This window comes from Mustelus asterias, chromosome 6 (genome assembly GCF_964213995.1).
Source record: "Mustelus asterias chromosome 6, sMusAst1.hap1.1, whole genome shotgun sequence".
NCBI classification, from domain to species: Eukaryota; Metazoa; Chordata; class Chondrichthyes; order Carcharhiniformes; family Triakidae; genus Mustelus; species Mustelus asterias.
In genome coordinates, this window is record NC_135806.1 from 26533361 (window position 1) to 26545867 (window position 12507).

Here is a 12507-nt window from a genome sequence, read left to right on the forward strand (position 1 = left end):
AACACTGCAATGAAGTTACTGTGAAACTCTCCTAGTCACCACATTCCAGCACCTATTCAGGTCAATGCACCTAACCAGCACATCTTTCAGAATGTGGGAGGAAACCGGAACACCCGGAGGAAACCCACGCAGACACAGGGAGAACGTGCAGACTCCACACAGACAGTGACTCAAGCCAGGAATCGAACCCAGGTCTTTAGCACTATGAGGCAGTAGTGCTAACCACTGTGCTACCATGCTGCCCATCTACCTATGAGATAAAAAGGAAACCAGAGAAATGGCAATCACATTCTTGTGAAATCTGGTTATAAGGCAGCATTCAAAAAATGTCTATTATTTTCTTGCTGAAAAGATATCATTAAACGAGAAAGAATGCAGAAAAGATTTACTGGGATGCTACCGGGACTTGATGGTTTGAGTTATAAGGAGAGGCTGGATAGACTGGGACTTTTTTCTCTGGAGCGTAGAAGGCTGAAGGGTGATCTTACAGAGGTCTATGAAATAATGAGGGGCACAGATCAGCTAGATAGTCAATATCTTTTCCCAAAGGTAGGGGAGTCTAAAACTAGAGGGCATAGGTTTAAGGTGAGAGGGGAGAGATACAAAAGGGTCCAGGGGGACAATTTTTTCACACAGAGGGTGGTGAATGGAACAAGCTGCCAGAGGTAGTAGTAGAAGCGGGTACAATTTTGTCTTTTAAAAAGCATCTAGACAGTTACATGGGTAAGATGGGTATCGAGGGATATGGGCCAAATGCGGGCAATTGGGACTAGCTTCGGGGTTTGGGCGGCATGGACAAGTTGGGCCGAAGGGCCTGTTTCCATGCTGTAAATCTCTATGACTCTAGGTGCATTGGCTATGCCAAATTCTCCCTCAGTTATCCGAACAGGCGCCGGAGTGTGGCGAGTAGGGAATTTTCACAGTGGCTTCATGTAAGCCTACTTGTGACACTAATAAATAAACTTGTGTTTGTATTTTCTATATTACAATGAAAACTACAGCTCAGGTATTTCATTGTGAAGCATTTTGGGATGTTCCAATGTTGTGAAAGACATTATAAATCAAGTATTTTGCATTAACTATCTCTGCAGGATTTGCACAATTAATCATTGAAGTTTAATAAGTGACAGTATGTAGAGAAAAGATTTAAATCTTCAGCCTTAGATATTCCTTGAGGCAAACAAAGGCAAGCGATGTAGCGTGCAGGACAAGGGAGCTGTAAAGAGAAAGGAGGGGATGTTCTAAAATGTTGCAGAAATCGTGTTTAAATGTGAATGAATCTTCTATCATCTTGTTTATACTAAATTAGAGGATCTGTTTTTTATAGTGATAGTAGCAGTGAGACATGACACACGTTTAAAGGTTGTTTCTGGAGTCCTTTGCTGATTTGCTTACGAAGGGGGGCCGATGTGAAGGAAGGAAGCACTCTCCTGTTAAAGTGATGCTACGTTTAATTCTGGTCTATCTCTTTAAGGATAAAGTCTCACTGAGGCACAGCAGAGAGAGATTTCAACTGAGACAATGGGTGGTTTATGCCTTTAGGTCAGATGTCCGACTTTGCACCCTTGGCTTTTAGAGATTGGCTGTAAATTGACCAACTGCCAGGCAGCTTGTGTTAAAAGTAATATCTGATCTACATGCTAAATTCAAGTAATTGTGCAAATAGGTACATAGAGTTTCATTAGAGGTTGAGGGGGAGTTTGTGACACTTTGAAGTCTGATGTGCAAATAAGATTTATGTGTATATATTCTGCTAATACCACAGACATTATACCTTATTTGTAGAATATGTTGCGTATCCTCTAAGGCAGCTGAGTATAACCTTTACTGCAAAGTAATTGGGAAAATAAATTATTACTGAATAATTGAGAACATTTTTATTTATACAGCTGTGCTACTGGATCATTTCAAATAATCTTTTAATCCTCAGTGTCCTGAATGCCTACAGAAGCCTAATATTTATATATGCATATTCTGTCTTAAGTTTTCTCACTGAAATCTAGAAAGTGGGGGAAATGTAATGGCCTTGGTCAAAAAAAGAGAAAGGCAGGGAACCCTAGCCCAGTGAGCTTAACATCTATTATTAGCGAGATGCTGGAATCAATGGTCAAAGAGGAAATAGCTAATCATTTAGGAAAGCTGAATATAATCAAACTTAACATAGTTTTATGAAAGGTAAATCATGTTTGACAAACTTGATCGAATTCTTTGAAGATGTAACAAGGAGAATAGATGTAGTGTATTTAGGTTGTCAAAAGGCATTTGACAGGGTGGCACAGTGGCACAATGGTTGGCACTGCTACCTCACAGCGCCAGGACAAGAGTTTGATCCCCAGATTGGGTCACTGTCTGTGCAGAGTCTGCATGTTCTCTCTCTATCTGTGGGGGTTTCCTCCCACAGTCCAAAAGACATGCTGGCTAGGTGCAATAGCCATGCTAAATTCTCCCTCAGTGTACACAATCAGGTGCCAGTGTGTGGAGACTAGGGGATTTTCACAGTAACTTCATTGCAGTGTTAATATAAACCTACTTGTGATATTAATAAATAAATGTTAAACTTTAACAAGATGCCACGTAAGAAACTGGTGCATAAAGTAAAAGCCCGTGACATTGGAGTAAGTGTTTTAGCATGGATTGAAAACTGCTGTCAGAGAGAAAACAGGGTTGGATTAAAAGGGCCATTTTCAGAGTGGAAAGATGTAGCTAGTGGAGTACTGCAGGTATCAGTTCTTGGCCCACAATTGTTCACTATTTACATTAATAACTTGGAGCAAGGAACAGAATGCAAGATTTCCAAATTTGCCAATGATACGAAAAAAAAGTGGAAGGGCAGGTTGTGATTGGGGATATTGTGATTCTGCAATAGGGTATAGATAGATTGAGTGACTCGGTGAAAATATGGCAAATTGAGTTTAATGTGAGCAAGTGTGAGGTCATGCATTTTGGTAGGAAGAATCAAAAGGCAGATTATTATCTAAATGGAGAGAGACTGCAGGTGAGTAAAGTACAGAGAGATCTAGGTGTATGAATCACAAAACGTTCGCAAGCAGGTCCCACAAGTAGTTAAGAAGGCAAAAGGCATTTTGGTCTTTATGGCAAAGGGGTTGGAGTTTAAAAATAGGGAGGTTTTGTTGCAATTGTACAGGGTGCTGGTGGAGTCTCGCCTGGTATGCTGTGTACAGTTTTGGTCCCCTTACCTAATAAGGATATAGTAACACTGGAGGCAGTCGAAAAGAGATTCATCAGGCTAATTCCTGAAACAAGAGGGTTGTCCTATCAAGAGAGACTAAATAGTCTGTGTCTGTATTCCTTGGAGTTTAGAAGGGTGTTTATTTATTTAAACATGTAAGACCCTGAGAGGTTTGACAGGGTAGATGCTGAGATGTTTTCACTAGTGGGATAGTCTAAAACAATGGGACATATCTACAAGATAAAAGGCCGGTCATTTAAAACTGAGGTGTGTAGAAATTTCTTCTCGCAGAGGTTGGTGGAGGCTGGATCATTATAAGTATTTAAAGTGGAGGTGGATAAATATTTGATCGATCAAGAAATAGAGGGAAATGGCTCAGAAAAGGAGCCAAGGTCAGCATAGATCAGTCATGATCGTATTAAATGGCAAGCTAGAAGGGTCTGGTGGCCTACTCCTGCTTCTATTTCTCATGTGTGTGAAACTTTAACAAACCTGGTGTGGTGAACCATCGTTGGTTACCACTGTGGGGTTATTCCAATGTTACTGTTGGGTTAGGGTGTTGCCACTGTGGGGTTGTTATAATGTTGTTGTTGGGTTGGGGTGTTTACACTGTGGGATTAATATACCTGTGGTGGATGCTGTTATGGCACATCCCGGTCGGGCCCCGCCTCCTGGGGAGAGGTATAAGACCCTCTGCTCAGGCGGGACCCCTCCAGTCTGGATTGGTGTACTCGTGTTTAGATAGTTCCATTGTTAGACAATAAAAGCCTTCAATCGCTGAAGCCTTGTACCTCGTGCTTGATTGTCGCGCATCAATTTTATTGACAAACACAAAACTCACGACAGTAAAGAGAGTATGGAGCAAATGCTGAAACCAGAGCGTCTGACGCTGGACCCACGTGCGGTCGGTGCCTCTAACACCTTCGACCACTGGCTGAAGTGTTTCGAGGACTACCTGGCGGCCTCTGCAGCAGTTACTACGGACGACGACAGACTCCAGGTCCTCCACGCGAGGGTAAGCGACACGGTCTATCTCGCGATTCGTGCGGCCACCACTTACCCGAGGGCCATCGAGCTCTTGAAAAAACGATACACGAGACCACCCAACGAGATTCACGCTCGTTACCTCCTCGCTACACGACGTCGGCAGTCGGGCGAAACCATGGAGGATTACACCAATGAGCTCTTGCAGCTTGCCAGGGGCTGCGACTGCAAAGCTGTGTCGGCTGAGCAGTACATGTACGACCTCGCCCGAGATGCGTTTGTAGCAGGGGTAGGGTCCTCGTACATCCGGCTTAAGCTATTGGAGAAAGGGAACCTCAACCTGACCCAAGCGATGGAGATGGCTGAGATGCTGGAGGCAGCATCGAAAAGCTTGGCTCTGTACCCCGAAGACCACGTGGAGACAACGTGGCAGGAGCAAGCACAAATCCCTCCTCGCCCCACGGGCTCGCCCTCCCATATCGACCCGACGACGGCGGCAGCTCCAGGCGGCCAGCGGTGCTATTTTTGCGGAGGAGCCAAGCATCCACGGCAACAGTGTCCAGCTAAAACGGTGATCTGCAGTCAGTGTGGTAAAAAGGGGCACTACGCTAAAGTCTGCAGATCGAAGCCCAAGAACGGCAGTGCAGCCTGTGACCCTCCAGAGCGGAGACAATCTCCTTCGGCGTCGCAGTACCCGCGAGGCCCGACCACGTGCGAATCCAGGACGACGCCATCGTGGCTGACGGAGGAGGAGGATGACCACCAGGAGTCGCTACGCTTGGCGCCCTCACCCACGTACGATTCATGGGGGCGGCCATCGTGGTCGACGACGACCAGGAGCGACCAGCAGGGGTCCTCAGTATCAACCTCGGCTGCATGCAATGACGTCCAAGGGCCAACGGTGGCGTCGATCTCTCTGGACCAGACAAAGCATCACAGGCTTGACTGTTCGATGATGAACATCAAGGTAAATGGTCGTACTGTGTATTGTCTGTTTGACAGTGGGAGCACCGAGAGTTTTATTCACCCTGACACTGCAAAGAGGTGTGGACTCCGGGTTCTACCTGCCAAACAGACAATTTCTATGGCATCACGGTCCCGGTCTGTACCGATCCAAGGACGTTGTGTGGTAACCCTAGAGGTGCAGGGCACAATTTACGAGCGATACAGGCTCCTTGTGTTGCCGCACCTTTGCGCGCCAATTCTCCTCGGACTAAACTTTATGGTCCACATGAAGAGTGTGATCCTACAGTACGGTGGGCCACTCCCTTCGCTGGCAGTAGGGAATCAGCCGCAGCCTCCAAATTGCCCAAAGCGCCCCGCATGCAATCTTTCCACACTAAAGATCACCACACCCTCTTTATTTAAGAATCTGGTACCAGGCTGCAAGCCCATCGCTACTAAAAGTAGGCGTTACAGCGCTGAAGACCGGATCTTCATCAGATCTGAGGTTCAGCGGCTCCTCAAAGAAGGGATCATACAGCACAGTGCTAGTCCGTGGAGAGCGCAGGTCGTAGTGGTTAAAAGCGGGAACAAACCCCGGATGGTCATCGACTACAGTCAGACCATTAACCGTTATACGCAGCTGGATGCGTATCCTCTCCCGCGCATATCTGATATGGTCAATCAGATTGCGCAGTACCGGGTGTTCTCCACCATAGACCTTAAGTCCGCCTACCACCAACTCCCCATCCGCCCAGAGGACCGACAATACACGGCTTTTGAGGCGGATGGTCGTCTATATCAGTTTCGTAGGGTTCCATTTGGTGTCACCAATGGGGTCTTGGTCTTCCAGCGTGCTATGGACCGAATGGTGGACCAGAACGGGTTGCGGGCTACCTTCCCGTACCTGGATAACGTCGCCATCTGCGGCCATGACCAGCAGGACCATGACACAAACCTCCAGAACTTTCTGCGCACTGCGTCTCGCCTGAATCTGACCTATAACAGGGAGAAGTGTGTATTCCGTACGCGCAGGTTAGCTATCCTGGGATACGTGGTGGAAAACGGGGTCATCGGCCCTGATCCAGACCGTATGCGCCCCCTTACTGAACTTCCCTTGCCCGCTAGTGCAAAAGCACTGAGGAGATGCCTCGGCTTCTTTTCTTATTATGCGCAGTGGGTCCCCAACTACGCGGACAAAGCCCGTCCGCTCATCAAGTCCACGACTTTCCCACTCACGCCGGAGGCCCAATTGGCCTTCAAGGCTTTGAAAAGCGACATTGCGAAAGCCACGATGCACGCGGTGGAGGAATCCATCCCTTTTCAGGTGGAAAGTGATGCATCGGATTTTGCCCTGGCCGCCACACTGAACCAGGCAGGCAGGCCCGTCGCGTTTTTTTCCCGCACCCTTCAAGGTCCCGAAATCCGGCATTCAGCGATGGAGAAGGAGGCCCAGGCCATTGTGGAGGCCATCAGACACTGGCGCCATTACCTGGCGGGGAAGCGGTTCACCCTGATCACGGATCAACGATCCGTGGCGTTTATGTTCAGTAATACGCAGAGGGGCAAGATCAAGAATGATAAGATCTTGCGGTGGAGAATTGAGCTCTCCACCTATAATTACGATATTATGTATCGTCCAGGGAAACTCAATGAGCCCTCGGATGCCCTCTCGCGCGGAACATGCGCTATCATGCAGGAGGACCGCTTGAACGCCCTCCATAATGACCTGTGCCATCCTGGGGTCACTCGGCTCTACCACTTCATAAAAGCCCGCAACCTGCCCTACTCGGTGGAGGATGTCAGGTCAGTAACGAGAAGCTGTCGGATTTGCGCGGAATGCAAACCGCACTTTTATCGACCTGACCGGGCACAATTGGTCAAGGCCACTCGCCCCTTCGAGAGGCTGAGTGTGGATTTTAAGGGCCCCCTTCCCTCAACGGACCGGAATGTGTACTTTCTCAATATCATAGATGAATACTCCCGGTTCCCGTTTGTTGTCCCCTGTGCGGACACGTCGACTGCCACAGTGATTAAGGCATTCAGTGATCTTTTTACCCTGTTCGGGTACCCCTGCTACATACATAGCGACAGGGGCTCGTCGTTCATGAGTAACGACTTGAGGCAATTCCTGCTCTCATACGGGATTGCCTCTAGTAGAACCACGAGCTACAACCCTAGGGGTAACGGACAGGTGGAGAGAGAGAATGCTACAGTCTGGAAGGCTGTCCTATTGGCGCTGAAGTCCAGGGGCCTTCCAGTCTCCCGTTGGCAGGAGGTCCTTCCAAATGCGCTTCATTCCATTCGCTCCCTCCTGTGTACGGCAACCAATGCTACTCCCCACGAGAGGATGTTCTCATTCCCTCGGAAGTCGTCCTCGGGGATCTCCTTACCAGCCTGGTTGACGTACCCAGGACCCGTCCTTCTGCAGCGACATGTGAGGGCCCGCAAGTCCGACCCCTTGGTCGAACCGGTCCAACTCCTCCACGCCAACCCTCAGTATGCCTATGTGGCATATCCTGACGGGCGAGAGGACACGGTCTCGATTCGAGACCTGGCGCCCGCAGGTGACGTAGCAACTCCTGTCGCTCCTATACCCCCTGTCACGAATCCCCTTTCACTTCTTTCTTCCCCGGACGTGGCGCGGTCAGCACCGGGACCAGTGCATAACAGTTATACTCCCATGTACAGCTTGCCTGAGACTCGGAGATCGGCGCCACCACAGAAGGTACCAGGATCCCCTGCACCACCGCTTCACCAGGGTCAACCGGCCCGTGAGTCCTTGAGGGGACAGCCGGACGCTGTTTTGGAGAGAACGCCACCGCAAGCACCTGCTCCGGTGTCACAACCGGTGTTGAGGAGATCACAGCGACGGTGCGGTCCTCCAGACCGTCTGGACTTGTAGATTTTTGTATATATGTAATCTGTTTTCGCACCCCGCCGGCCTTTGTTTTCAAAGGAGGGATGAATGTGGTGAACCATCGTTGGTTACCACTGTGGGGTTATTCCAATGTTACTGTTGGGTTAGGGTGTTGCCACTGTGGGGTTGTTATAATGTTGTTGTTGGGTTAGGGTGTTTACACTGTGGGATTAATATACCTGTGGTGGATGCTGTTATGGCACATCCCGGTCGGGCCCCGCCTCCTGGGGAGAGGTATAAGACCCTCTGCTCAGGCGGGACCCCTCCAGTCTGGATTGGTGTACTCGTGTTTAGATAGTTCCATTGTTTGTCAATAAAAGCCTTCAATCGCTGAAGCCTTGTACCTCGTGCTTGATTGTCGCGCATCACCTGGTCCCACCCTCCAAAACCCACATTTACAAAGATTAACAGTTAAATTGTAACCACGCAGTTAATAATCAGATATAGGCCGGAATTTTACTGGTCCGCCTGCATGGGAATCGGAGCGGGCGAGGGGCGGACCATGGAGAGGTCCATTGACCTCGGGCAGGATTTTATGGTTTTGGGACGAGTGAATACATGAAATCCCGCCCCTGGTGTTAAATGCCAACATAGGAGAACATTTCGGGTGGGCCGGTAAAATTCCGGCCTATATCTGGTTATTAACTGGCTGTCATGCAAACCAAAGGTTATCTGACACTGGTAACAAAAAACATAGATGGCAAACAAATGGATGTATGTAGGCAGGGTAAATACTAGCACTTTACAGTTTTGACAATTTGATCAAAGGCCGAAAAATTGGGTGTCCCAACGCCTTTGTTATTTGTCATTTATATTAATGATTTGGATGACAATATAGGAGGCATGGTTTGCAGATGACACCAAGATTGATAGCACAGTGGACAATGAAGAAAGTTATCTCAGATTGCAACAAGATCTTGATCAATTGGGCCAGTGGGCTGACGAATGGCAGATGGAGTTTAAGTTAGATAAAGGCGAGGTGATGCATTTTGGTAGATCGAACCAGGGCAGGACTTACTCAGTTAACGGTAGGGCATTGGGGAAAGTTACAGAACAAAGAGATCATGGAGTACAGGTTCATTGTTCCTTGAAAGTGGAGTCGCAGGTGGACAGAGTGGTGAAAAAGGCATTCGGCATGCTTGGTTTCATTGGTCAAAACATTGAATACAGGAGTTGGGACGTCTTGTTGAAGTTGTGCAAGACTTTGGTAAGGCTGCACTTGGAATACTGTGCAGTTATGGTCACCCCATTATAGAAAGGATATTATTAAACTAGAAAGAGTGCAGAAAAGATTTACTAGGATGCTACCGGGACTTAATGGTTTGAGTTATAAGGAGAGGCTTGATAGACTGGGACGTTTTTGGCTGGAGCGTAGAAAGCTGAGGGGTGATCTTATAGAGGTCTATAAAATAATAAGGGGCATAGATCAGCTAGATAGTCAATATCTTTTCCCAAGGGTAGGGGAGTCTAAAACTAGAGGGCATAGGTTTAAGGTGAGAGAGGAGAGATACAAAAGTGTCCAGAGGGGCAATTTTTTCACACATAAGGAGGTGAATGTCTGGAACAAGCTGCCAGAGGTAGTAATAGAGGCGGGTACAATTTTGTCTTTTAAAAAGCGTTTAGAGAGTTACATGGGTAAGATGGTATTGAGGGACATGAGCCAAATGTGGGCAATTGGGACTAGCTTAGGGATTTAAAAAAAGGGCGGCATGGACATGTTGGGCTTGTTTCCATGCTTAAACCGCTATGACTCTAACACTAGAGGTTTGAAAATGATTGAAATTCTCTGGTCTGCTGCTCTCAACGAGGGAGTGGGAGGGCATTAGTTTGGCCCAGTGGCAATAGTAAGTAGCCAAAATAATGTTCTTAAACTTCCACTGTACCTGAAGTAAATTGTTATGATAAACTGGGCTTAATTTGGATAGGAATATTGACATTAAGTGTTCAGCAGATGGCAGTATCAACAAGCCTTACACAGATGTAGTCAGCATGCAACAATCCACATTTATGTAGCTCTTTTAACATAGTGAAATGTTTCAAGATGCATCACGGGAATGTAATAAGACAAAAGCTGACACTCAGCCAAAGAATAAAACATTTGCAGAAGGAACCCAAGTGCTTAATCAAAGTGTCTGGTTTTAAGGAGTGTCTTAGAAGGAGGGAGGCAGAGGAGTGTCGAGAGGGAATTCTAGATTATAAGGTCTAGCTGCTGAAGACACAGCTGTCAGTGGGGGTTGTGAAGCGGGTGGAGGATGCATATGAGACCAGGAGATGAACACTAAATTCTCAGAAGGATACTGGGCTGGATGAGGTTACAAAGTCAGGGAGAAGCTGAACATGAGTTGAGAATTTTAAAATGGAGGTTTGGTTGACTAGAGGCCAATGTAGATCAGGAACATATCCCCCAATTGCACCTTAAACCTTTCCTCCAATAAACACATGCGATTCATTTTTGAGTATGCCTTGTGCGAGCTATCTAATACATTTTACACCTTGTTAATTATTACACAATTTAATGTTTCAAAGCAAGTTATTGATAACTATATGTCTATATTGGATGACAAACTCTGCCATACTGTATCTACAATAACCTACTGCCTGCAGTAATGTAAGACATCCAAATGTGATGGTGGAAAAATGGTAATTACTGAACTGCTGGAAGATAATCGTAAAAAGGTGGAAAATAACCCCTGAACTGAGTTATAGGAATGGATTATGATCTTTCATAAACTATAAATGTTGTCCAACAAAATTGTAAGCATCCCCATATATACTGCAACTGGTTTAAGTGAGCATGTTCTAGCATACCAGTGGGACTGTGAAGTATAATGCTGCTGAGATGATCTTAAAAAGGCAATTAAAGACAAATGATAATTAAAGAGGAATGCCAAGGATTAAAAAATTACCTGCTGCCCGGTGGAGAAAATTTGTTTTATTGTCATGAGAGGTGAACCCTCTCATCTAGAGAGCTTCGGTGCATTATATTGCTCGCTGTTATAAATGTAAGCAATGTGTAGTGTAGAGAGCCTTGGGCTGCTTATCCATATCCGTGTAGTGTGTCGTAATACATATAAAATGTGCTTTGTAGCTGCATTTCTAAAGTACAGGAAATGGAGTTCAAAAATCTCAGTCTAAAAGCACCTGCAGCAGCTGGTAAATCCACACCATTCCTCCAGTCATATTTTCAAGTGTGCTTCGTCTGTGTCTTGCACAGTGCCTCAACTTCTGGGTGAAGAATTGGTTCTCGTCCCTTGAAGAATAAAAAGGACAAGGCGGAATCTGACAGCATCAGGGAACCAACATTCATCGGGCATGACAAAGCCATGTAGGGAATACAGTGGCCTGAGTTCAGGATTCTCCACACCAGCACCTTGTTACAGGCCAAAGCTCACGACAAAACGATTTTAGCAACTGCCAGTGCTTAACGTTACACAATGTGATATATATACTGTTGCCCAAACCTGTGTATTTTAACCTCTGCAGCAAATAAAGGCACAAAGTCAACTTTAAATACTTAAACACAATTTCCTTTATTCTGTAGCCCCTTAAACAGCAGTAAATATTTGCAATGCATGAACCAAATACTCATTATCTGTTACTTTACTTAACTTAAGGTTGATTTCCACTTGCAATTAAAATCTGGCCAGGATTTTGTTGTCACATGGAATCAGTTCTTTGTTTTCTTCTCCTCCCAGATGTTGTCTCTTCTTCTGAGCCTGGTTCCCGGGTTCTACACACTGCCTTTCTGAACAAGCTCTTTGTGTTAGCAGAGTTAAAACTCTAAAAGTTCCTTGGTAATCAGCCAATGAATTGATCAGGACCCCAATTACATTGTTCGATTAGGCCAATCAAATCGAGCCATAGTATCATTGGTCACTTCAGGCCTCATCATCTAAGTGCATATTGTTTACATTCCAATACCCAGCTAAGGAACACTGGCTCCAAGAGTCTGTTCACAACTCATCCCTGCCAAGGACAAGCTGTTGAATCTGACATCTTCTGTCCTTTGACAAATTCCAGGCCACTGGCCACAAGGAAAATCCAGCATAGTGAAAAAAAACAACTTTAACCAAAATATCAGGTTTGCTTGATTGAAGATCTTTCGGTATATTAAAAGTTAAAACTCCATTCAGCCACAATACATAGGCTTGTACATGTGCAGACACGTGCACACCCACACATATACTCATGTGGCATAAGTAGCATCAGCCCCCATGTGTAATTTGGAAAAATAAAAATAAATAAGTATTGATTTGTTCTCATTTGTTTCAATACAAGTGTTATGCAAATTCTATTTGTCTGCACCAAAGGAATGATCCTGCTTGCTACGTAACCATCTGAGCTCATTTAGTAATAGTGAGCAGTAAAGGTCATCAGTAAATCAGTTGGGTTTATAATGAAAATCCAATTGCTTCATTCCTCTTTTGCTGATACCGGTCTTTTTTACTTGCTGGTTTTTGAAATGAAGTTA